Source organism: Maniola jurtina, chromosome 25 (assembly GCF_905333055.1).
Source record: "Maniola jurtina chromosome 25, ilManJurt1.1, whole genome shotgun sequence".
In the NCBI taxonomy this organism is placed as follows: Eukaryota; Metazoa; Arthropoda; class Insecta; order Lepidoptera; family Nymphalidae; genus Maniola; species Maniola jurtina.
The window spans coordinates 5,884,176-5,890,175 of record NC_060053.1 but is presented as its reverse complement, the minus strand read 5'-3'; positions in this window follow the sequence as shown (position 1 = coordinate 5,890,175).

Sequence of the window (6,000 nt, the reverse complement as noted above, 5' to 3'; positions counted from 1 at the left end):
TTTGATCTGTGTAAACTGTCATGTCAGAAGTACCTACGAATTTAGTCTTTTAAGGTCACTGCATTCGTAACGTGTTTTTTTTCGTCCCGGACGGGTCGGGAGGATTTCTTGAACTATTGGACAACTGGAACGTCCCGTCCCTCCCGTTTTTAACCCCCGACCCAAAAAGAGGGGTGTTAAGTTTGACGTGTGTATCTGTGTATCTGTCTGTGGCATCGTAGCGCCTAAACGAATGAACCGATTTTAATTTAGTTTTTTTTGTTTGATAGGTGGCTTGATCGAGAGTGTTCTTAGCTATAATCCAAAAAAATTGGTTCAGCCGTTTAAAAGTTATCAGCTCTTTTCTAGTTTCCTTGTAGAAAAGAAGGTTAGATAACCCTTAGGTTCATAATATTCAAGTGTCAATTGACAAATGTCAAGCTGTCAAGATGGACGTTGCCTAGATATACATAATTATTTATTTGAAAATGATGTTTTGGAAAACTCAGATACTTTGGATCGTAGGCGCGGAATAGTCCAAGAAAATCGGTTCAGCCGTTTGAAAGTTATCAGCTCTTTTCTAGTTACTGTAACCTTCACTGGTCGGGGGTGTTATAAATTTTTAATTTACACTTGTCTTGCTATTCAATAGTAAATTGAAAAAACAAGTTACGTATGCAGTGACCTTAATTTAGTACTTTTGATATGACAATGATTGACACAGAGCAAATATGTCTAGACTTGGGCGCGTTTGGAACCCTCGTAGCTTTAGTTTTAAGTTAACGTAATTAATTATCACCACTACATCGTTTGACAACCAGAAAGTGTACAATAGTACCCAATTTGAATAAATGACTTTGACTTTTCTGAAAATTTATGCATTATACACATTCTTATTGAAATAGGAAATTCTGTTGAAATTTTTGGAATTTTTTTCTCCATTTTGGTTTATTCAGACTATTCAAAAAATTTCCCACTCACTTATTTCATAATTATTTGCACTATTCTTGTTGGAATAATACAAAGTACGAAGTATGACTTGAAATGAAAACACATCCATACTAATATAGTCACAAATGCGAAAGTGTATCTGTCTGTCTGCTAGCTTTTCATGGCACATCTGTTTAACCAATTTTGACTAAAGGCACGGAGATAGCTTGCATCCCGGGGATGGGAATGGGTATTTCTTGTCCTGACTCCATGTGGATGAAGTTGTAGGCATAGACAAAATTGTAAATAAATGCATTGATAAAAAGAGCAACAAACCATTATAATTTTGAATTCTAGAAATTAAAATCTTATGTTATATATGAAAAATCTCTTTGTTAATGTTTATCAAAAAATCTAAATTTGTGAGATTATAATAATAATATAAATACTTACCTCCAAAGTTTTTTTTAATGTTTCAGGAAAACATAAGTAAGTAGTACTTAAATCAATTTTTTTTTTTTTTTTTAAATTTAGTTGATTCTATTACATCATTTATTTCACTAAGAATATATTATTAGTTATGTTAAAAATATTGAATAATACTACCAGAATTATATTCTACAAATACCGTATGTGACTTGGCGTAGAGTTTTTAGTTTATTTCTGAATACAAAATACTAAAGAATTGATTTGACTCCCGTCACATATTAAATGTATGATTCAACTCTTTTTTGAAACCTTAGGATTTTGGTAACTATTATACAAAAAAAGATTGCAACGAATTGAGAACCTCCTCCATTTTTGAAGTCGGTTAAAAAGAGGCTTATATACAAAAACAAACACCAGTCTTTATAGTATTATTTATTTATTTAAACAAATTAATGCAACACTTTCATAAAATATTATTTTCTGATAAGACATGGTGCAAATAATACTTATATGCGGATTCGGTTTTACCATAAACTAAATTGACAGTTCCTTAAAATGTGCTAGGTATTCTTCTCTGTAGGCAACATTGTGTAAAAAACAGCACTAAGTTTAGCCTGAGATCTGTAGGGCGCACTTTCACAGAAACCACCCCTCCGACACTTCATACAAGCGAACCGAATTACCTTACTACTAACGGATCACCGGTCTGTCCGCACACGATTTGTGGGTGTTCGCATCGGTAGAGCTGACGTATAGTGGGACAAGGACAACGCTATACGTAAGCAACAGCAGTGCTTCTCGCTCGCGTGTCAAGATAAGAACGGAGTGATAGTGCCAGTGCCCATGCCATTCCGTTGCGGGCGACGATAAATTGGCAGGGGCGAGTGAGTGTCGCTTTTTGATGTAGAACTACTTAGGGTGAGATATCTGTAGAGCGCAATTTGACTTTGCTCAGACTTAAGACCGAGTTAAAACGAGACAGATGTATATCTACCGAAGCGAAAATTGTATGTCTATGATATCTACATAAATCTGTCTCGTTTTAACTCAATCTTAAGTCTGAACAAAGTCAGAGTGCGCTCTATAAATTTTAGCCTACTCTGTGTTGGAAGATACTTAGTGCGCGGAAAAAAAAGTATTTCAATCTGTACACCAAGCATATTGCATAGTGCACATTGTACTTAGCCGGCTTGTATATTTCATCCTTAGTCTACGACCTGCGCAAACCGCCATGTTGCAACTTCAGTATGGACTAAGTACTTGTTTTGAGATTACTGTATAAAGTATTCTATGCTTTCATTTTGTTCATATAATGCGTATAAAATAACTCCTCACGCGCCATTTTAACTTTTTGGTGTCAAATTTCATGTCAAAAGTACGATTTTGGTCCTTATTTTAAAGGTGGACCTTGTAAACCTTGTGAAGTGTACTCTTGTCATGACAGTTGACCCATAGAGTCACAAGTGTAAATTAAAAATTTATAACACCCCCGACAAGTGAAGGTTGCAGTAACTAGAAAAGAGCTGATAACTTTCAAACGGCTGAAGCGGTTTTCTTGGATAAAAGCTAAGAACACTCTCGATCAAGCCACCTTTCAAACAAAAAAAACTAAATTAAAATCGGTTCACTCGTTTAGGCGCTACGATGCCACAGACAGATACACAGATACACACGTCAAATTTATAACACCCCTCTTTTTGGGTCGGGGGTTAAAAATGGCGCTTGAGGAGTTATTTTTTGCGGACTATACTTAAAACAAGACAGATTTCTGGCAGAGACAAATTTATGTTTGAGCAAATCAAACGCTCTATAGATCTCGGCTTTAGACATGTCATTTTAGAGATTTGCATAGAACCAAATTAGCACTCATACCCATACCCATCAACTTGAATTATAGAACAAAAGTCTATGGTATGTTGGGATATTGCAAATAAATCTGTTTCATAAAATTCTGTATCGTGATTTCTTTTTCACCTTTCCGCTTGTAACAAAAATAACAAAACTTTCCTTTGTCATAACCGCCATGTTGCATTTGTTATGACGTCATACAGCTAACGAAACGTAGAAGACCAATTAGAAACCTCATTTATCTAATGATTTGTTTAAGAACTACGAGGGAACAAAGTAAACTTAGTGACAAACATAGTTTACTCCCCAAATCATCCTATTATAGCTATCGGGGTAAGATGCCAAAAGTTATGGATGATCTATTTAGAACGTCAGCTGCATAGACTGGAATTCATAGTCAAGATATTTCTGCAATGCAATAAGGTTGGATATGACACATGTCATCTGAATGGCCCCCTAAAGAAGCCCTGACTATGAATTTTAGCATCCCTAGGAAAGGGAACGTGTTTTGGTAGGTATCTAGAACAAACAGACATAAAATTTGACCGAATGAAGCTAGGTCTCTGAGTCTAGTTTGAGTGAAATTGCGCTTGTGCGTCCGTCCGTCAGAGCCCAGAGTCTTATAACTTCTGAAGCACTTAACGTAATTCCTTCTTTAAACATAATTTCTGTAAACTGGTGGCTTTCAGCCGAATCTTTCATAAAAAGAGTCTGTCTCTATTTGTGCAGAACATTAGAAAAGGACAACAAATCACAATACTTTTATTCCTATCAATTAAAAGCTGATCGCACCTTACAGGGAACGCCGCACGCGCCGAAAGCAACGCATGTTTCTGTACTGAAAATGCAAATGACGTCATAAGTACGTGTCGACCGCATCGGTTGCGCTATAGAAATGCAGATGACGTCATCAGCCCGATTTATTCGGCGTGTGCGGGCCGTTGGGTGAGTGTGATCAGCATTAGTTTAACCAACATTAGTTCTTCTGAATGATTTGGTAAGTATACCAATTGACTCTTTCCACTAGTAACAATAAGCAGACCCAGTTCAAATCACGTACGTTTGTCGCTCTGTACTGCCTATAGGTTCCTTAATCTAAGGCTGAAATCTATAGAGCGCACTTTGCTTAGACTTAAAATGTTAAAACGGGACAGCGTTATATAACTGGCATAAATCTGTCTCGTTTTAATTGAAACTTAAGTCTGAACAAAGCCCAAGTACGCTCTAGTCTCAGCCTGCTCTGTACATAGTAGTAGGTGCAAATGACTGCACTATGCTTTGTTCTGGGAGACCAGCTAATAGGGAAATAAAAAACTATGCTAATCGTAATCGTGTGGTGGGAAGGCCTATGTCCAACAGTGGACGTCCACAGGCTGATGATGATGATACTAATCGTTGTTCAAAAATAAATCTATATAAATATAAAAGGAAGAGCTGACTGACTGACTGATCTATCAACTCACAGCTCAAACCACTGGACGCGTCTGGCTCAAATTTGGCATACAGATAGCTATTATAACGTAGACATCCGTTAAGGGATTTTTGAAAATTCAACCCCTAAGGGGACTAAATCATTCAGTCAATGTCATTCAAATGCCAAAAGATTCTTTTCGTAGGTAGGTACCTACTAGATATATACCTACAGATATAATTTTCTCCAATGACTACATGATCATCATATAATATAATATTTTTAGATTTTTTTAAGGTCCCGCCTATACCTAGACCTTAATTAATTAATTTTAGCACAGACTTGAAAAAAAACTCCATTTCGACACTTTATTTTTGTTAAAATAGTAAATGTTTATTTAAGAAGGGTTATTAAAAGAAATCACGGTAAATAGTTAATGTTAACAAAAAAATTATTCCACCTAGATATAAGACTCAAATGTAGCTCTTGCTAATAAAATAGGTATTTTATAAGTTGTATATAACTAGCTAATTCATTTTAGTTATATATATGAAAAAAATATATGTATCTGAAAAAAATATTAAATAAAAAAAGAAATAAAATATATACGAAACGGAGAATGGTGTTTTCATTTTGTGCCTTACATCTTAAAATAATTTAATTTTTAGTTTAGAAATTAAAGATAATTATACCTACCTATCCGTGGAAAGAAGTTAGTTTAGCGCTGTCTCTGTTACGTAATCCCATACAAATGATAGAGACAAAAACCTCGGTGGGCGCTAACCATTTTGAGGCACCAGCCAATCACAAACGAAACTTTACTAAATGAATTTCGAATGTTTTTGAAAGCATGTTTGTGATTGGTCGGCAATTCAAAATGGTTAACACCCATTGTACTTACACGTAATATTTTAATACTGATTTTGAAGACCTCCCTATCAAATGGCGCAGTGGGCGAACGCTGTGGTCTTATTAGTGGGAGGTCCCAGGCGGAGGGAATTTGAAATGTTAGTTTCTGAATCTCTTGGGCTGGTGGGAGGCCTTCGACCATGACTAGTTACCTCCAAGCAATTTAGCTTCCCAGTACGATGCGTGTAGAAACCAGAGGCAAGTATAGGTTTTATTTAAATACAAGTGTAAATTAAAAAATAACACCCCCGACAAGTTAAGATTACAGTTATAACTACAAAAGAGCTAATAACTTCCAAACGGCTGAGCCGATTTTCTTGGATTATAGCTAAGAACACTCTCGATCAAGCCACCTTTCAAACAAAAAAAAGTAAATTAAAATCGGTTCATTAGTTTAGGAGCTATGATGCCACAGACAGATACACACGTCAAACTTATAACACCCCTCTTTATGGGTCGGGGGTTAAAAACTGCCATTCCCCTTCCATCTTAGA